Raw genomic sequence first — 22,789 nt, 5'->3', positions numbered from 1 at the left:
CAATCCCGAGATAATCGTCTCCATGCTCCAAATCCATTTTAAAGCCATTTTTAAGGCATTTCGCGCATACATGAAATGAACACATTTTTCTCCAAAACTATAACAGATGCAAGCTTGTCCTGTTTGGTGGAGATGATATTTAATAAAATAAGTAGAAATCCACTAAAAGTTTTGTTTGGTTATCTTGCAATCCCGAGATAATCGTCTCCATGCTCCAAATCCATTTTAAAGCCATTTTTAAGGCATTTCGCGCATACATGAAATGAACACATTTTTCTCCAAAACTATAACAGATGCAAGCTTGTCCTGTTTGGTGGAGATGATATTTAATAAAATAAGTAGAAATCCACTAAAAGTTTTGTTTGGTTATCTTGCAATCCCGAGATAATCGTCTCCATGCTCCAAATCCATTTTAAAGCCATTTTTAAGGCATTTCGCGCATACATGAAATGAACACATTTTTCTCCAAAACTATAACAGATGCAAGCTTGTCCTGTTTGGTGGAGATGATATTTAATAAAATAAGTAGAAATCCACTAAAAGTTTTGTTTGGTTATCTTGCAATCCCGAGATAATCGTCTCCATGCTCCAAATCCATTTTAAAGCCATTTTTAAGGCATTTCGCGCATACATGAAATGAACACATTTTTCTCCAAAACTATAACAGATGCAAGCTTGTCCTGTTTGGTGGAGATGATATTTAATAAAATAAGTAGAAATCCACTAAAAGTTTTGTTTGGTTATCTTGCAATCCCGAGATAATCGTCTCCATGCTCCAAATCCATTTTAAAGCCATTTTTAAGGCATTTCGCGCATACATGAAATGAACACATTTTTCTCCAAAACTATAACAGATGCAAGCTTGTCCTGTTTGGTGGAGATGATATTTAATAAAATAAGTAGAAATCCACTAAAAGTTTTGTTTGGTTATCTTGCAATCCCGAGATAATCGTCTCCATGCTCCAAATCCATTTTAAAGCCATTTTTAAGGCATTTCGCGCATACATGAAATGAACACATTTTTCTCCAAAACTATAACAGATGCAAGCTTGTCCTGTTTGGTGGAGATGATATTTAATAAAATAAGTAGAAATCCACTAAAAGTTTTGTTTGGTTATCTTGCAATCCCGAGATAATCGTCTCCATGCTCCAAATCCATTTTAAAGCCATTTTTAAGGCATTTCGCGCATACATGAAATGAACACATTTTTCTCCAAAACTATAACAGATGCAAGCTTGTCCTGTTTGGTGGAGATGATATTTAATAAAATAAGTAGAAATCCACTAAAAGTTTTGTTTGGTTATCTTGCAATCCCGAGATAATCGTCTCCATGCTCCAAATCCATTTTAAAGCCATTTTTAAGGCATTTCGCGCATACATGAAATGAACACATTTTTCTCCAAAACTATAACAGATGCAAGCTTGTCCTGTTTGGTGGAGATGATATTTAATAAAATAAGTAGAAATCCACTAAAAGTTTTGTTTGGTTATCTTGCAATCCCGAGATAATCGTCTCCATGCTCCAAATCCATTTTAAAGCCATTTTTAAGGCATTTCGCGCATACATGAAATGAACACATTTTTCTCCAAAACTATAACAGATGCAAGCTTGTCCTGTTTGGTGGAGATGATATTTAATAAAATAAGTAGAAATCCACTAAAAGTTTTGTTTGGTTATCTTGCAATCCCGAGATAATCGTCTCCATGCTCCAAATCCATTTTAAAGCCATTTTTAAGGCATTTCGCGCATACATGAAATGAACACATTTTTCTCCAAAACTATAACAGATGCAAGCTTGTCCTGTTTGGTGGAGATGATATTTAATAAAATAAGTAGAAATCCACTAAAAGTTTTGTTTGGTTATCTTGCAATCCCGAGATAATCGTCTCCATGCTCCAAATCCATTTTAAAGCCATTTTTAAGGCATTTCGCGCATACATGAAATGAACACATTTTTCTCCAAAACTATAACAGATGCAAGCTTGTCCTGTTTGGTGGAGATGATATTTAATAAAATAAGTAGAAATCCACTAAAAGTTTTGTTTGGTTATCTTGCAATCCCGAGATAATCGTCTCCATGCTCCAAATCCATTTTAAAGCCATTTTTAAGGCATTTCGCGCATACATGAAATGAACACATTTTTCTCCAAAACTATAACAGATGCAAGCTTGTCCTGTTTGGTGGAGATGATATTTAATAAAATAAGTAGAAATCCACTAAAAGTTTTGTTTGGTTATCTTGCAATCCCGAGATAATCGTCTCCATGCTCCAAATCCATTTTAAAGCCATTTTTAAGGCATTTCGCGCATACATGAAATGAACACATTTTTCTCCAAAACTATAACAGATGCAAGCTTGTCCTGTTTGGTGGAGATGATATTTAATAAAATAAGTAGAAATCCACTAAAAGTTTTGTTTGGTTATCTTGCAATCCCGAGATAATCGTCTCCATGCTCCAAATCCATTTTAAAGCCATTTTTAAGGCATTTCGCGCATACATGAAATGAACACATTTTTCTCCAAAACTATAACAGATGCAAGCTTGTCCTGTTTGGTGGAGATGATATTTAATAAAATAAGTAGAAATCCACTAAAAGTTTTGTTTGGTTATCTTGCAATCCCGAGATAATCGTCTCCATGCTCCAAATCCATTTTAAAGCCATTTTTAAGGCATTTCGCGCATACATGAAATGAACACATTTTTCTCCAAAACTATAACAGATGCAAGCTTGTCCTGTTTGGTGGAGATGATATTTAATAAAATAAGTAGAAATCCACTAAAAGTTTTGTTTGGTTATCTTGCAATCCCGAGATAATCGTCTCCATGCTCCAAATCCATTTTAAAGCCATTTTTAAGGCATTTCGCGCATACATGAAATGAACACATTTTTCTCCAAAACTATACAGATGCAAGCTTGTCCTGTTTGGTGGAGATGATATTTAATAAAATAAGTAGAAATCCACTAAAAGTTTTGTTTGGTTATCTTGCAATCCCGAGATAATCGTCTCCATGCTCCAAATCCATTTTAAAGCCATTTTTAAGGCATTTCGCGCATACATGAAATGAACACATTTTTCTCCAAAACTATAACAGATGCAAGCTTGTCCTGTTTGGTGGAGATGATATTTAATAAAATAAGTAGAAATCCACTAAAAGTTTTGTTTGGTTATCTTGCAATCCCGAGATAATCGTCTCCATGCTCCAAATCCATTTTAAAGCCATTTTTAAGGCATTTCGCGCATACATGAAATGAACACATTTTTCTCCAAAACTATAACAGATGCAAGCTTGTCCTGTTTGGTGGAGATGATATTTAATAAAATAAGTAGAAATCCACTAAAAGTTTTGTTTGGTTATCTTGCAATCCCGAGATAATCGTCTCCATGCTCCAAATCCATTTTAAAGCCATTTTTAAGGCATTTCGCGCATACATGAAATGAACACATTTTTCTCCAAAACTATAACAGATGCAAGCTTGTCCTGTTTGGTGGAGATGATATTTAATAAAATAAGTAGAAATCCACTAAAAGTTTTGTTTGGTTATCTTGCAATCCCGAGATAATCGTCTCCATGCTCCAAATCCATTTTAAAGCCATTTTTAAGGCATTTCGCGCATACATGAAATGAACACATTTTTCTCCAAAACTATAACAGATGCAAGCTTGTCCTGTTTGGTGGAGATGATATTTAATAAAATAAGTAGAAATCCACTAAAAGTTTTGTTTGGTTATCTTGCAATCCCGAGATAATCGTCTCCATGCTCCAAATCCATTTTAAAGCCATTTTTAAGGCATTTCGCGCATACATGAAATGAACACATTTTTCTCCAAAACTATAACAGATGCAAGCTTGTCCTGTTTGGTGGAGATGATATTTAATAAAATAAGTAGAAATCCACTAAAAGTTTTGTTTGGTTATCTTGCAATCCCGAGATAATCGTCTCCATGCTCCAAATCCATTTTAAAGCCATTTTTAAGGCATTTCGCGCATACATGAAATGAACACATTTTTCTCCAAAACTATAACAGATGCAAGCTTGTCCTGTTTGGTGGAGATGATATTTAATAAAATAAGTAGAAATCCACTAAAAGTTTTGTTTGGTTATCTTGCAATCCCGAGATAATCGTCTCCATGCTCCAAATCCATTTTAAAGCCATTTTTAAGGCATTTCGCGCATACATGAAATGAACACATTTTTCTCCAAAACTATAACAGATGCAAGCTTGTCCTGTTTGGTGGAGATGATATTTAATAAAATAAGTAGAAATCCACTAAAAGTTTTGTTTGGTTATCTTGCAATCCCGAGATAATCGTCTCCATGCTCCAAATCCATTTTAAAGCCATTTTTAAGGCATTTCGCGCATACATGAAATGAACACATTTTTCTCCAAAACTATAACAGATGCAAGCTTGTCCTGTTTGGTGGAGATGATATTTAATAAAATAAGTAGAAATCCACTAAAAGTTTTGTTTGGTTATCTTGCAATCCCGAGATAATCGTCTCCATGCTCCAAATCCATTTTAAAGCCATTTTTAAGGCATTTCGCGCATACATGAAATGAACACATTTTTCTCCAAAACTATAACAGATGCAAGCTTGTCCTGTTTGGTGGAGATGATATTTAATAAAATAAGTAGAAATCCACTAAAAGTTTTGTTTGGTTATCTTGCAATCCCGAGATAATCGTCTCCATGCTCCAAATCCATTTTAAAGCCATTTTTAAGGCATTTCGCGCATACATGAAATGAACACATTTTTCTCCAAAACTATAACAGATGCAAGCTTGTCCTGTTTGGTGGAGATGATATTTAATAAAATAAGTAGAAATCCACTAAAAGTTTTGTTTGGTTATCTTGCAATCCCGAGATAATCGTCTCCATGCTCCAAATCCATTTTAAAGCCATTTTTAAGGCATTTCGCGCATACATGAAATGAACACATTTTTCTCCAAAACTATAACAGATGCAAGCTTGTCCTGTTTGGTGGAGATGATATTTAATAAAATAAGTAGAAATCCACTAAAAGTTTTGTTTGGTTATCTTGCAATCCCGAGATAATCGTCTCCATGCTCCAAATCCATTTTAAAGCCATTTTTAAGGCATTTCGCGCATACATGAAATGAACACATTTTTCTCCAAAACTATAACAGATGCAAGCTTGTCCTGTTTGGTGGAGATGATATTTAATAAAATAAGTAGAAATCCACTAAAAGTTTTGTTTGGTTATCTTGCAATCCCGAGATAATCGTCTCCATGCTCCAAATCCATTTTAAAGCCATTTTTAAGGCATTTCGCGCATACATGAAATGAACACATTTTTCTCCAAAACTATAACAGATGCAAGCTTGTCCTGTTTGGTGGAGATGATATTTAATAAAATAAGTAGAAATCCACTAAAAGTTTTGTTTGGTTATCTTGCAATCCCGAGATAATCGTCTCCATGCTCCAAATCCATTTTAAAGCCATTTTTAAGGCATTTCGCGCATACATGAAATGAACACATTTTTCTCCAAAACTATAACAGATGCAAGCTTGTCCTGTTTGGTGGAGATGATATTTAATAAAATAAGTAGAAATCCACTAAAAGTTTTGTTTGGTTATCTTGCAATCCCGAGATAATCGTCTCCATGCTCCAAATCCATTTTAAAGCCATTTTTAAGGCATTTCGCGCATACATGAAATGAACACATTTTTCTCCAAAACTATAACAGATGCAAGCTTGTCCTGTTTGGTGGAGATGATATTTAATAAAATAAGTAGAAATCCACTAAAAGTTTTGTTTGGTTATCTTGCAATCCCGAGATAATCGTCTCCATGCTCCAAATCCATTTTAAAGCCATTTTTAAGGCATTTCGCGCATACATGAAATGAACACATTTTTCTCCAAAACTATAACAGATGCAAGCTTGTCCTGTTTGGTGGAGATGATATTTAATAAAATAAGTAGAAATCCACTAAAAGTTTTGTTTGGTTATCTTGCAATCCCGAGATAATCGTCTCCATGCTCCAAATCCATTTTAAAGCCATTTTTAAGGCATTTCGCGCATACATGAAATGAACACATTTTTCTCCAAAACTATAACAGATGCAAGCTTGTCCTGTTTGGTGGAGATGATATTTAATAAAATAAGTAGAAATCCACTAAAAGTTTTGTTTGGTTATCTTGCAATCCCGAGATAATCGTCTCCATGCTCCAAATCCATTTTAAAGCCATTTTTAAGGCATTTCGCGCATACATGAAATGAACACATTTTTCTCCAAAACTATAACAGATGCAAGCTTGTCCTGTTTGGTGGAGATGATATTTAATAAAATAAGTAGAAATCCACTAAAAGTTTTGTTTGGTTATCTTGCAATCCCGAGATAATCGTCTCCATGCTCCAAATCCATTTTAAAGCCATTTTTAAGGCATTTCGCGCATACATGAAATGAACACATTTTTCTCCAAAACTATAACAGATGCAAGCTTGTCCTGTTTGGTGGAGATGATATTTAATAAAATAAGTAGAAATCCACTAAAAGTTTTGTTTGGTTATCTTGCAATCCCGAGATAATCGTCTCCATGCTCCAAATCCATTTTAAAGCCATTTTTAAGGCATTTCGCGCATACATGAAATGAACACATTTTTCTCCAAAACTATAACAGATGCAAGCTTGTCCTGTTTGGTGGAGATGATATTTAATAAAATAAGTAGAAATCCACTAAAAGTTTTGTTTGGTTATCTTGCAATCCCGAGATAATCGTCTCCATGCTCCAAATCCATTTTAAAGCCATTTTTAAGGCATTTCGCGCATACATGAAATGAACACATTTTTCTCCAAAACTATAACAGATGCAAGCTTGTCCTGTTTGGTGGAGATGATATTTAATAAAATAAGTAGAAATCCACTAAAAGTTTTGTTTGGTTATCTTGCAATCCCGAGATAATCGTCTCCATGCTCCAAATCCATTTTAAAGCCATTTTTAAGGCATTTCGCGCATACATGAAATGAACACATTTTTCTCCAAAACTATAACAGATGCAAGCTTGTCCTGTTTGGTGGAGATGATATTTAATAAAATAAGTAGAAATCCACTAAAAGTTTTGTTTGGTTATCTTGCAATCCCGAGATAATCGTCTCCATGCTCCAAATCCATTTTAAAGCCATTTTTAAGGCATTTCGCGCATACATGAAATGAACACATTTTTCTCCAAAACTATAACAGATGCAAGCTTGTCCTGTTTGGTGGAGATGATATTTAATAAAATAAGTAGAAATCCACTAAAAGTTTTGTTTGGTTATCTTGCAATCCCGAGATAATCGTCTCCATGCTCCAAATCCATTTTAAAGCCATTTTTAAGGCATTTCGCGCATACATGAAATGAACACATTTTTCTCCAAAACTATAACAGATGCAAGCTTGTCCTGTTTGGTGGAGATGATATTTAATAAAATAAGTAGAAATCCACTAAAAGTTTTGTTTGGTTATCTTGCAATCCCGAGATAATCGTCTCCATGCTCCAAATCCATTTTAAAGCCATTTTTAAGGCATTTCGCGCATACATGAAATGAACACATTTTTCTCCAAAACTATAACAGATGCAAGCTTGTCCTGTTTGGTGGAGATGATATTTAATAAAATAAGTAGAAATCCACTAAAAGTTTTGTTTGGTTATCTTGCAATCCCGAGATAATCGTCTCCATGCTCCAAATCCATTTTAAAGCCATTTTTAAGGCATTTCGCGCATACATGAAATGAACACATTTTTCTCCAAAACTATAACAGATGCAAGCTTGTCCTGTTTGGTGGAGATGATATTTAATAAAATAAGTAGAAATCCACTAAAAGTTTTGTTTGGTTATCTTGCAATCCCGAGATAATCGTCTCCATGCTCCAAATCCATTTTAAAGCCATTTTTAAGGCATTTCGCGCATACATGAAATGAACACATTTTTCTCCAAAACTATAACAGATGCAAGCTTGTCCTGTTTGGTGGAGATGATATTTAATAAAATAAGTAGAAATCCACTAAAAGTTTTGTTTGGTTATCTTGCAATCCCGAGATAATCGTCTCCATGCTCCAAATCCATTTTAAAGCCATTTTTAAGGCATTTCGCGCATACATGAAATGAACACATTTTTCTCCAAAACTATAACAGATGCAAGCTTGTCCTGTTTGGTGGAGATGATATTTAATAAAATAAGTAGAAATCCACTAAAAGTTTTGTTTGGTTATCTTGCAATCCCGAGATAATCGTCTCCATGCTCCAAATCCATTTTAAAGCCATTTTTAAGGCATTTCGCGCATACATGAAATGAACACATTTTTCTCCAAAACTATAACAGATGCAAGCTTGTCCTGTTTGGTGGAGATGATATTTAATAAAATAAGTAGAAATCCACTAAAAGTTTTGTTTGGTTATCTTGCAATCCCGAGATAATCGTCTCCATGCTCCAAATCCATTTTAAAGCCATTTTTAAGGCATTTCGCGCATACATGAAATGAACACATTTTTCTCCAAAACTATAACAGATGCAAGCTTGTCCTGTTTGGTGGAGATGATATTTAATAAAATAAGTAGAAATCCACTAAAAGTTTTGTTTGGTTATCTTGCAATCCCGAGATAATCGTCTCCATGCTCCAAATCCATTTTAAAGCCATTTTTAAGGCATTTCGCGCATACATGAAATGAACACATTTTTCTCCAAAACTATAACAGATGCAAGCTTGTCCTGTTTGGTGGAGATGATATTTAATAAAATAAGTAGAAATCCACTAAAAGTTTTGTTTGGTTATCTTGCAATCCCGAGATAATCGTCTCCATGCTCCAAATCCATTTTAAAGCCATTTTTAAGGCATTTCGCGCATACATGAAATGAACACATTTTTCTCCAAAACTATAACAGATGCAAGCTTGTCCTGTTTGGTGGAGATGATATTTAATAAAATAAGTAGAAATCCACTAAAAGTTTTGTTTGGTTATCTTGCAATCCCGAGATAATCGTCTCCATGCTCCAAATCCATTTTAAAGCCATTTTTAAGGCATTTCGCGCATACATGAAATGAACACATTTTTCTCCAAAACTATAACAGATGCAAGCTTGTCCTGTTTGGTGGAGATGATATTTAATAAAATAAGTAGAAATCCACTAAAAGTTTTGTTTGGTTATCTTGCAATCCCGAGATAATCGTCTCCATGCTCCAAATCCATTTTAAAGCCATTTTTAAGGCATTTCGCGCATACATGAAATGAACACATTTTTCTCCAAAACTATAACAGATGCAAGCTTGTCCTGTTTGGTGGAGATGATATTTAATAAAATAAGTAGAAATCCACTAAAAGTTTTGTTTGGTTATCTTGCAATCCCGAGATAATCGTCTCCATGCTCCAAATCCATTTTAAAGCCATTTTTAAGGCATTTCGCGCATACATGAAATGAACACATTTTTCTCCAAAACTATAACAGATGCAAGCTTGTCCTGTTTGGTGGAGATGATATTTAATAAAATAAGTAGAAATCCACTAAAAGTTTTGTTTGGTTATCTTGCAATCCCGAGATAATCGTCTCCATGCTCCAAATCCATTTTAAAGCCATTTTTAAGGCATTTCGCGCATACATGAAATGAACACATTTTTCTCCAAAACTATAACAGATGCAAGCTTGTCCTGTTTGGTGGAGATGATATTTAATAAAATAAGTAGAAATCCACTAAAAGTTTTGTTTGGTTATCTTGCAATCCCGAGATAATCGTCTCCATGCTCCAAATCCATTTTAAAGCCATTTTTAAGGCATTTCGCGCATACATGAAATGAACACATTTTTCTCCAAAACTATAACAGATGCAAGCTTGTCCTGTTTGGTGGAGATGATATTTAATAAAATAAGTAGAAATCCACTAAAAGTTTTGTTTGGTTATCTTGCAATCCCGAGATAATCGTCTCCATGCTCCAAATCCATTTTAAAGCCATTTTTAAGGCATTTCGCGCATACATGAAATGAACACATTTTTCTCCAAAACTATAACAGATGCAAGCTTGTCCTGTTTGGTGGAGATGATATTTAATAAAATAAGTAGAAATCCACTAAAAGTTTTGTTTGGTTATCTTGCAATCCCGAGATAATCGTCTCCATGCTCCAAATCCATTTTAAAGCCATTTTTAAGGCATTTCGCGCATACATGAAATGAACACATTTTTCTCCAAAACTATAACAGATGCAAGCTTGTCCTGTTTGGTGGAGATGATATTTAATAAAATAAGTAGAAATCCACTAAAAGTTTTGTTTGGTTATCTTGCAATCCCGAGATAATCGTCTCCATGCTCCAAATCCATTTTAAAGCCATTTTTAAGGCATTTCGCGCATACATGAAATGAACACATTTTTCTCCAAAACTATAACAGATGCAAGCTTGTCCTGTTTGGTGGAGATGATATTTAATAAAATAAGTAGAAATCCACTAAAAGTTTTGTTTGGTTATCTTGCAATCCCGAGATAATCGTCTCCATGCTCCAAATCCATTTTAAAGCCATTTTTAAGGCATTTCGCGCATACATGAAATGAACACATTTTTCTCCAAAACTATAACAGATGCAAGCTTGTCCTGTTTGGTGGAGATGATATTTAATAAAATAAGTAGAAATCCACTAAAAGTTTTGTTTGGTTATCTTGCAATCCCGAGATAATCGTCTCCATGCTCCAAATCCATTTTAAAGCCATTTTTAAGGCATTTCGCGCATACATGAAATGAACACATTTTTCTCCAAAACTATAACAGATGCAAGCTTGTCCTGTTTGGTGGAGATGATATTTAATAAAATAAGTAGAAATCCACTAAAAGTTTTGTTTGGTTATCTTGCAATCCCGAGATAATCGTCTCCATGCTCCAAATCCATTTTAAAGCCATTTTTAAGGCATTTCGCGCATACATGAAATGAACACATTTTTCTCCAAAACTATAACAGATGCAAGCTTGTCCTGTTTGGTGGAGATGATATTTAATAAAATAAGTAGAAATCCACTAAAAGTTTTGTTTGGTTATCTTGCAATCCCGAGATAATCGTCTCCATGCTCCAAATCCATTTTAAAGCCATTTTTAAGGCATTTCGCGCATACATGAAATGAACACATTTTTCTCCAAAACTATAACAGATGCAAGCTTGTCCTGTTTGGTGGAGATGATATTTAATAAAATAAGTAGAAATCCACTAAAAGTTTTGTTTGGTTATCTTGCAATCCCGAGATAATCGTCTCCATGCTCCAAATCCATTTTAAAGCCATTTTTAAGGCATTTCGCGCATACATGAAATGAACACATTTTTCTCCAAAACTATAACAGATGCAAGCTTGTCCTGTTTGGTGGAGATGATATTTAATAAAATAAGTAGAAATCCACTAAAAGTTTTGTTTGGTTATCTTGCAATCCCGAGATAATCGTCTCCATGCTCCAAATCCATTTTAAAGCCATTTTTAAGGCATTTCGCGCATACATGAAATGAACACATTTTTCTCCAAAACTATAACAGATGCAAGCTTGTCCTGTTTGGTGGAGATGATATTTAATAAAATAAGTAGAAATCCACTAAAAGTTTTGTTTGGTTATCTTGCAATCCCGAGATAATCGTCTCCATGCTCCAAATCCATTTTAAAGCCATTTTTAAGGCATTTCGCGCATACATGAAATGAACACATTTTTCTCCAAAACTATAACAGATGCAAGCTTGTCCTGTTTGGTGGAGATGATATTTAATAAAATAAGTAGAAATCCACTAAAAGTTTTGTTTGGTTATCTTGCAATCCCGAGATAATCGTCTCCATGCTCCAAATCCATTTTAAAGCCATTTTTAAGGCATTTCGCGCATACATGAAATGAACACATTTTTCTCCAAAACTATAACAGATGCAAGCTTGTCCTGTTTGGTGGAGATGATATTTAATAAAATAAGTAGAAATCCACTAAAAGTTTTGTTTGGTTATCTTGCAATCCCGAGATAATCGTCTCCATGCTCCAAATCCATTTTAAAGCCATTTTTAAGGCATTTCGCGCATACATGAAATGAACACATTTTTCTCCAAAACTATAACAGATGCAAGCTTGTCCTGTTTGGTGGAGATGATATTTAATAAAATAAGTAGAAATCCACTAAAAGTTTTGTTTGGTTATCTTGCAATCCCGAGATAATCGTCTCCATGCTCCAAATCCATTTTAAAGCCATTTTTAAGGCATTTCGCGCATACATGAAATGAACACATTTTTCTCCAAAACTATAACAGATGCAAGCTTGTCCTGTTTGGTGGAGATGATATTTAATAAAATAAGTAGAAATCCACTAAAAGTTTTGTTTGGTTATCTTGCAATCCCGAGATAATCGTCTCCATGCTCCAAATCCATTTTAAAGCCATTTTTAAGGCATTTCGCGCATACATGAAATGAACACATTTTTCTCCAAAACTATAACAGATGCAAGCTTGTCCTGTTTGGTGGAGATGATATTTAATAAAATAAGTAGAAATCCACTAAAAGTTTTGTTTGGTTATCTTGCAATCCCGAGATAATCGTCTCCATGCTCCAAATCCATTTTAAAGCCATTTTTAAGGCATTTCGCGCATACATGAAATGAACACATTTTTCTCCAAAACTATAACAGATGCAAGCTTGTCCTGTTTGGTGGAGATGATATTTAATAAAATAAGTAGAAATCCACTAAAAGTTTTGTTTGGTTATCTTGCAATCCCGAGATAATCGTCTCCATGCTCCAAATCCATTTTAAAGCCATTTTTAAGGCATTTCGCGCATACATGAAATGAACACATTTTTCTCCAAAACTATAACAGATGCAAGCTTGTCCTGTTTGGTGGAGATGATATTTAATAAAATAAGTAGAAATCCACTAAAAGTTTTGTTTGGTTATCTTGCAATCCCGAGATAATCGTCTCCATGCTCCAAATCCATTTTAAAGCCATTTTTAAGGCATTTCGCGCATACATGAAATGAACACATTTTTCTCCAAAACTATAACAGATGCAAGCTTGTCCTGTTTGGTGGAGATGATATTTAATAAAATAAGTAGAAATCCACTAAAAGTTTTGTTTGGTTATCTTGCAATCCCGAGATAATCGTCTCCATGCTCCAAATCCATTTTAAAGCCATTTTTAAGGCATTTCGCGCATACATGAAATGAACACATTTTTCTCCAAAACTATAACAGATGCAAGCTTGTCCTGTTTGGTGGAGATGATATTTAATAAAATAAGTAGAAATCCACTAAAAGTTTTGTTTGGTTATCTTGCAATCCCGAGATAATCGTCTCCATGCTCCAAATCCATTTTAAAGCCATTTTTAAGGCATTTCGCGCATACATGAAATGAACACATTTTTCTCCAAAACTATAACAGATGCAAGCTTGTCCTGTTTGGTGGAGATGATATTTAATAAAATAAGTAGAAATCCACTAAAAGTTTTGTTTGGTTATCTTGCAATCCCGAGATAATCGTCTCCATGCTCCAAATCCATTTTAAAGCCATTTTTAAGGCATTTCGCGCATACATGAAATGAACACATTTTTCTCCAAAACTATAACAGATGCAAGCTTGTCCTGTTTGGTGGAGATGATATTTAATAAAATAAGTAGAAATCCACTAAAAGTTTTGTTTGGTTATCTTGCAATCCCGAGATAATCGTCTCCATGCTCCAAATCCATTTTAAAGCCATTTTTAAGGCATTTCGCGCATACATGAAATGAACACATTTTTCTCCAAAACTATAACAGATGCAAGCTTGTCCTGTTTGGTGGAGATGATATTTAATAAAATAAGTAGAAATCCACTAAAAGTTTTGTTTGGTTATCTTGCAATCCCGAGATAATCGTCTCCATGCTCCAAATCCATTTTAAAGCCATTTTTAAGGCATTTCGCGCATACATGAAATGAACACATTTTTCTCCAAAACTATAACAGATGCAAGCTTGTCCTGTTTGGTGGAGATGATATTTAATAAAATAAGTAGAAATCCACTAAAAGTTTTGTTTGGTTATCTTGCAATCCCGAGATAATCGTCTCCATGCTCCAAATCCATTTTAAAGCCATTTTTAAGGCATTTCGCGCATACATGAAATGAACACATTTTTCTCCAAAACTATAACAGATGCAAGCTTGTCCTGTTTGGTGGAGATGATATTTAATAAAATAAGTAGAAATCCACTAAAAGTTTTGTTTGGTTATCTTGCAATCCCGAGATAATCGTCTCCATGCTCCAAATCCATTTTAAAGCCATTTTTAAGGCATTTCGCGCATACATGAAATGAACACATTTTTCTCCAAAACTATAACAGATGCAAGCTTGTCCTGTTTGGTGGAGATGATATTTAATAAAATAAGTAGAAATCCACTAAAAGTTTTGTTTGGTTATCTTGCAATCCCGAGATAATCGTCTCCATGCTCCAAATCCATTTTAAAGCCATTTTTAAGGCATTTCGCGCATACATGAAATGAACACATTTTTCTCCAAAACTATAACAGATGCAAGCTTGTCCTGTTTGGTGGAGATGATATTTAATAAAATAAGTAGAAATCCACTAAAAGTTTTGTTTGGTTATCTTGCAATCCCGAGATAATCGTCTCCATGCTCCAAATCCATTTTAAAGCCATTTTTAAGGCATTTCGCGCATACATGAAATGAACACATTTTTCTCCAAAACTATAACAGATGCAAGCTTGTCCTGTTTGGTGGAGATGATATTTAATAAAATAAGTAGAAATCCACTAAAAGTTTTGTTTGGTTATCTTGCAATCCCGAGATAATCGTCTCCATGCTCCAAATCCATTTTAAAGCCATTTTTAAGGCATTTCGCGCATACATGAAATGAACACATTTTTCTCCAAAACTATAACAGATGCAAGCTTGTCCTGTTTGGTGGAGATGATATTTAATAAAATAAGTAGAAATCCACTAAAAGTTTTGTTTGGTTATCTTGCAATCCCGAGATAATCGTCTCCATGCTCCAAATCCATTTTAAAGCCATTTTTAAGGCATTTCGCGCATACATGAAATGAACACATTTTTCTCCAAAACTATAACAGATGCAAGCTTGTCCTGTTTGGTGGAGATGATATTTAATAAAATAAGTAGAAATCCACTAAAAGTTTTGTTTGGTTATCTTGCAATCCCGAGATAATCGTCTCCATGCTCCAAATCCATTTTAAAGCCATTTTTAAGGCATTTCGCGCATACATGAAATGAACACATTTTTCTCCAAAACTATAACAGATGCAAGCTTGTCCTGTTTGGTGGAGATGATATTTAATAAAATAAGTAGAAATCCACTAAAAGTTTTGTTTGGTTATCTTGCAATCCCGAGATAATCGTCTCCATGCTCCAAATCCATTTTAAAGCCATTTTTAAGGCATTTCGCGCATACATGAAATGAACACATTTTTCTCCAAAACTATAACAGATGCAAGCTTGTCCTGTTTGGTGGAGATGATATTTAATAAAATAAGTAGAAATCCACTAAAAGTTTTGTTTGGTTATCTTGCAATCCCGAGATAATCGTCTCCATGCTCCAAATCCATTTTAAAGCCATTTTTAAGGCATTTCGCGCATACATGAAATGAACACATTTTTCTCCAAAACTATAACAGATGCAAGCTTGTCCTGTTTGGTGGAGATGATATTTAATAAAATAAGTAGAAATCCACTAAAAGTTTTGTTTGGTTATCTTGCAATCCCGAGATAATCGTCTCCATGCTCCAAATCCATTTTAAAGCCATTTTTAAGGCATTTCGCGCATACATGAAATGAACACATTTTTCTCCAAAACTATAACAGATGCAAGCTTGTCCTGTTTGGTGGAGATGATATTTAATAAAATAAGTAGAAATCCACTAAAAGTTTTGTTTGGTTATCTTGCAATCCCGAGATAATCGTCTCCATGCTCCAAATCCATTTTAAAGCCATTTTTAAGGCATTTCGCGCATACATGAAATGAACACATTTTTCTCCAAAACTATAACAGATGCAAGCTTGTCCTGTTTGGTGGAGATGATATTTAATAAAATAAGTAGAAATCCACTAAAAGTTTTGTTTGGTTATCTTGCAATCCCGAGATAATCGTCTCCATGCTCCAAATCCATTTTAAAGCCATTTTTAAGGCATTTCGCGCATACATGAAATGAACACATTTTTCTCCAAAACTATAACAGATGCAAGCTTGTCCTGTTTGGTGGAGATGATATTTAATAAAATAAGTAGAAATCCACTAAAAGTTTTGTTTGGTTATCTTGCAATCCCGAGATAATCGTCTCCATGCTCCAAATCCATTTTAAAGCCATTTTTAAGGCATTTCGCGCATACATGAAATGAACACATTTTTCTCCAAAACTATAACAGATGCAAGCTTGTCCTGTTTGGTGGAGATGATATTTAATAAAATAAGTAGAAATCCACTAAAAGTTTTGTTTGGTTATCTTGCAATCCCGAGATAATCGTCTCCATGCTCCAAATCCATTTTAAAGCCATTTTTAAGGCATTTCGCGCATACATGAAATGAACACATTTTTCTCCAAAACTATAACAGATGCAAGCTTGTCCTGTTTGGTGGAGATGATATTTAATAAAATAAGTAGAAATCCACTAAAAGTTTTGTTTGGTTATCTTGCAATCCCGAGATAATCGTCTCCATGCTCCAAATCCATTTTAAAGCCATTTTTAAGGCATTTCGCGCATACATGAAATGAACACATTTTTCTCCAAAACTATAACAGATGCAAGCTTGTCCTGTTTGGTGGAGATGATATTTAATAAAATAAGTAGAAATCCACTAAAAGTTTTGTTTGGTTATCTTGCAATCCCGAGATAATCGTCTCCATGCTCCAAATCCATTTTAAAGCCATTTTTAAGGCATTTCGCGCATACATGAAATGAACACATTTTTCTCCAAAACTATAACAGATGCAAGCTTGTCCTGTTTGGTGGAGATGATATTTAATAAAATAAGTAGAAATCCACTAAAAGTTTTGTTTGAGTTATCTTGCAATCCCGAGATAATCGTCTCCATGCTCCAAATCCATTTTAAAGCCATTTTTAAGGCATTTCGCGCATACATGAAATGAACACATTTTTCTCCAAAACTATAACAGATGCAAGCTTGTCCTGTTTGGTGGAGATGATATTTAATAAAATAAGTAGAAATCCACTAAAAGTTTTGTTTGGTTATCTTGCAATCCCGAGATAATCGTCTCCATGCTCCAAATCCATTTTAAAGCCATTTTTAAGGCATTTCGCGCATACATGAAATGAACACATTTTTCTCCAAAACTATAACAGATGCAAGCTTGTCCTGTTTGGTGGAGATGATATTTAATAAAATAAGTAGAAATCCACTAAAAGTTTTGTTTGGTTATCTTGCAATCCCGAGATAATCGTCTCCATGCTCCAAATCCATTTTAAAGCCATTTTTAAGGCATTTCGCGCATACATGAAATGAACACATTTTTCTCCAAAACTATAACAGATGCAAGCTTGTCCTGTTTGGTGGAGATGATATTTAATAAAATAAGTAGAAATCCACTAAAAGTTTTGTTTGGTTATCTTGCAATCCCGAGATAATCGTCTCCATGCTCCAAATCCATTTTAAAGCCATTTTTAAGGCATTTCGCGCATACATGAAATGAACACATTTTTCTCCAAAACTATAACAGATGCAAGCTTGTCCTGTTTGGTGGAGATGATATTTAATAAAATAAGTAGAAATCCACTAAAAGTTTTGTTTGGTTATCTTGCAATCCCGAGATAATCGTCTCCATGCTCCAAATCCATTTTAAAGCCATTTTTAAGGCATTTCGCGCATACATGAAATGAACACATTTTTCTCCAAAACTATAACAGATGCAAGCTTGTCCTGTTTGGTGGAGATGATATTTAATAAAATAAGTAGAAATCCACTAAAAGTTTTGTTTGGTTATCTTGCAATCCCGAGATAATCGTCTCCATGCTCCAAATCCATTTTAAAGCCATTTTTAAGGCATTTCGCGCATACATGAAATGAACACATTTTTCTCCAAAACTATAACAGATGCAAGCTTGTCCTGTTTGGTGGAGATGATATTTAATAAAATAAGTAGAAATCCACTAAAAGTTTTGTTTGGTTATCTTGCAATCCCGAGATAATCGTCTCCATGCTCCAAATCCATTTTAAAGCCATTTTTAAGGCATTTCGCGCATACATGAAATGAACACATTTTTCTCCAAAACTATAACAGATGCAAGCTTGTCCTGTTTGGTGGAGATGATATTTAATAAAATAAGTAGAAATCCACTAAAAGTTTTGTTTGGTTATCTTGCAATCCCGAGATAATCGTCTCCATGCTCCAAATCCATTTTAAAGCCATTTTTAAGGCATTTCGCGCATACATGAAATGAACACATTTTTCTCCAAAACTATAACAGATGCAAGCTTGTCCTGTTTGGTGGAGATGATATTTAATAAAATAAGTAGAAATCCACTAAAAGTTTTGTTTGGTTATCTTGCAATCCCGAGATAATCGTCTCCATGCTCCAAATCCATTTTAAAGCCATTTTTAAGGCATTTCGCGCATACATGAAATGAACACATTTTTCTCCAAAACTATAACAGATGCAAGCTTGTCCTGTTTGGTGGAGATGATATTTAATAAAATAAGTAGAAATCCACTAAAAGTTTTGTTTGGTTATCTTGCAATCCCGAGATAATCGTCTCCATGCTCCAAATCCATTTTAAAGCCATTTTTAAGGCATTTCGCGCATACATGAAATGAACACATTTTTCTCCAAAACTATAACAGATGCAAGCTTGTCCTGTTTGGTGGAGATGATATTTAATAAAATAAGTAGAAATCCACTAAAAGTTTTGTTTGGTTATCTTGCAATCCCGAGATAATCGTCTCCATGCTCCAAATCCATTTTAAAGCCATTTTTAAGGCATTTCGCGCATACATGAAATGAACACATTTTTCTCCAAAACTATAACAGATGCAAGCTTGTCCTGTTTGGTGGAGATGATATTTAATAAAATAAGTAGAAATCCACTAAAAGTTTTGTTTGGTTATCTTGCAATCCCGAGATAATCGTCTCCATGCTCCAAATCCATTTTAAAGCCATTTTTAAGGCATTTCGCGCATACATGAAATGAACACATTTTTCTCCAAAACTATAACAGATGCAAGCTTGTCCTGTTTGGTGGAGATGATATTTAATAAAATAAGTAGAAATCCACTAAAAGTTTTGTTTGGTTATCTTGCAATCCCGAGATAATCGTCTCCATGCTCCAAATCCATTTTAAAGCCATTTTTAAGGCATTTCGCGCATACATGAAATGAACACATTTTTCTCCAAAACTATAACAGATGCAAGCTTGTCCTGTTTGGTGGAGATGATATTTAATAAAATAAGTAGAAATCCACTAAAAGTTTTGTTTGGTTATCTTGCAATCCCGAGATAATCGTCTCCATGCTCCAAATCCATTTTAAAGCCATTTTTAAGGCATTTCGCGCATACATGAAATGAACACATTTTTCTCCAAAACTATAACAGATGCAAGCTTGTCCTGTTTGGTGGAGATGATATTTAATAAAATAAGTAGAAATCCACTAAAAGTTTTGTTTGGTTATCTTGCAATCCCGAGATAATCGTCTCCATGCTCCAAATCCATTTTAAAGCCATTTTTAAGGCATTTCGCGCATACATGAAATGAACACATTTTTCTCCAAAACTATAACAGATGCAAGCTTGTCCTGTTTGGTGGAGATGATATTTAATAAAATAAGTAGAAATCCACTAAAAGTTTTGTTTGGTTATCTTGCAATCCCGAGATAATCGTCTCCATGCTCCAAATCCATTTTAAAGCCATTTTTAAGGCATTTCGCGCATACATGAAATGAACACATTTTTCTCCAAAACTATAACAGATGCAAGCTTGTCCTGTTTGGTGGAGATGATATTTAATAAAATAAGTAGAAATCCACTAAAAGTTTTGTTTGGTTATCTTGCAATCCCGAGATAATCGTCTCCATGCTCCAAATCCATTTTAAAGCCATTTTTAAGGCATTTCGCGCATACATGAAATGAACACATTTTTCTCCAAAACTATAACAGATGCAAGCTTGTCCTGTTTGGTGGAGATGATATTTAATAAAATAAGTAGAAATCCACTAAAAGTTTTGTTTGGTTATCTTGCAATCCCGAGATAATCGTCTCCATGCTCCAAATCCATTTTAAAGCCATTTTTAAGGCATTTCGCGCATACATGAAATGAACACATTTTTCTCCAAAACTATAACAGATGCAAGCTTGTCCTGTTTGGTGGAGATGATATTTAATAAAATAAGTAGAAATCCACTAAAAGTTTTGTTTGGTTATCTTGCAATCCCGAGATAATCGTCTCCATGCTCCAAATCCATTTTAAAGCCATTTTTAAGGCATTTCGCGCATACATGAAATGAACACATTTTTCTCCAAAACTATAACAGATGCAAGCTTGTCCTGTTTGGTGGAGATGATATTTAATAAAATAAGTAGAAATCCACTAAAAGTTTTGTTTGGTTATCTTGCAATCCCGAGATAATCGTCTCCATGCTCCAAATCCATTTTAAAGCCATTTTTAAGGCATTTCGCGCATACATGAAATGAACACATTTTTCTCCAAAACTATAACAGATGCAAGCTTGTCCTGTTTGGTGGAGATGATATTTAATAAAATAAGTAGAAATCCACTAAAAGTTTTGTTTGGTTATCTTGCAATCCCGAGATAATCGTCTCCATGCTCCAAATCCATTTTAAAGCCATTTTTAAGGCATTTCGCGCATACATGAAATGAACACATTTTTCTCCAAAACTATAACAGATGCAAGCTTGTCCTGTTTGGTGGAGATGATATTTAATAAAATAAGTAGAAATCCACTAAAAGTTTTGTTTGGTTATCTTGCAATCCCGAGATAATCGTCTCCATGCTCCAAATCCATTTTAAAGCCATTTTTAAGGCATTTCGCGCATACATGAAATGAACACATTTTTCTCCAAAACTATAACAGATGCAAGCTTGTCCTGTTTGGTGGAGATGATATTTAATAAAATAAGTAGAAATCCACTAAAAGTTTTGTTTGGTTATCTTGCAATCCCGAGATAATCGTCTCCATGCTCCAAATCCATTTTAAAGCCATTTTTAAGGCATTTCGCGCATACATGAAATGAACACATTTTTCTCCAAAACTATAACAGATGCAAGCTTGTCCTGTTTGGTGGAGATGATATTTAATAAAATAAGTAGAAATCCACTAAAAGTTTTGTTTGGTTATCTTGCAATCCCGAGATAATCGTCTCCATGCTCCAAATCCATTTTAAAGCCATTTTTAAGGCATTTCGCGCATACATGAAATGAACACATTTTTCTCCAAAACTATAACAGATGCAAGCTTGTCCTGTTTGGTGGAGATGATATTTAATAAAATAAGTAGAAATCCACTAAAAGTTTTGTTTGGTTATCTTGCAATCCCGAGATAATCGTCTCCATGCTCCAAATCCATTTTAAAGCCATTTTTAAGGCATTTCGCGCATACATGAAATGAACACATTTTTCTCCAAAACTATAACAGATGCAAGCTTGTCCTGTTTGGTGGAGATGATATTTAATAAAATAAGTAGAAATCCACTAAAAGTTTTGTTTGGTTATCTTGCAATCCCGAGATAATCGTCTCCATGCTCCAAATCCATTTTAAAGCCATTTTTAAGGCATTTCGCGCATACATGAAATGAACACATTTTTCTCCAAAACTATAACAGATGCAAGCTTGTCCTGTTTGGTGGAGATGATATTTAATAAAATAAGTAGAAATCCACTAAAAGTTTTGTTTGGTTATCTTGCAATCCCGAGATAATCGTCTCCATGCTCCAAATCCATTTTAAAGCCATTTTTAAGGCATTTCGCGCATACATGAAATGAACACATTTTTCTCCAAAACTATAACAGATGCAAGCTTGTCCTGTTTGGTGGAGATGATATTTAATAAAATAAGTAGAAATCCACTAAAAGTTTTGTTTGGTTATCTTGCAATCCCGAGATAATCGTCTCCATGCTCCAAATCCATTTTAAAGCCATTTTTAAGGCATTTCGCGCATACATGAAATGAACACATTTTTCTCCAAAACTATAACAGATGCAAGCTTGTCCTGTTTGGTGGAGATGATATTTAATAAAATAAGTAGAAATCCACTAAAAGTTTTGTTTGGTTATCTTGCAATCCCGAGATAATCGTCTCCATGCTCCAAATCCATTTTAAAGCCATTTTTAAGGCATTTCGCGCATACATGAAATGAACACATTTTTCTCCAAAACTATAACAGATGCAAGCTTGTCCTGTTTGGTGGAGATGATATTTAATAAAATAAGTAGAAATCCACTAAAAGTTTTGTTTGGTTATCTTGCAATCCCGAGATAATCGTCTCCATGCTCCAAATCCATTTTAAAGCCATTTTTAAGGCATTTCGCGCATACATGAAATGAACACATTTTTCTCCAAAACTATAACAGATGCAAGCTTGTCCTGTTTGGTGGAGATGATATTTAATAAAATAAGTAGAAATCCACTAAAAGTTTTGTTTGGTTATCTTGCAATCCCGAGATAATCGTCTCCATGCTCCAAATCCATTTTAAAGCCATTTTTAAGGCATTTCGCGCATACATGAAATGAACACATTTTTCTCCAAAACTATAACAGATGCAAGCTTGTCCTGTTTGGTGGAGATGATATTTAATAAAATAAGTAGAAATCCA

This window comes from Anomaloglossus baeobatrachus, unplaced genomic scaffold, assembly GCF_048569485.1.
Source record: "Anomaloglossus baeobatrachus isolate aAnoBae1 unplaced genomic scaffold, aAnoBae1.hap1 Scaffold_231, whole genome shotgun sequence".
Taxonomy (NCBI): Eukaryota; Metazoa; Chordata; class Amphibia; order Anura; family Aromobatidae; genus Anomaloglossus; species Anomaloglossus baeobatrachus.
The sequence above is the reverse complement of the archived record's forward strand: the minus strand, read 5'-3'. Positions refer to the sequence as shown.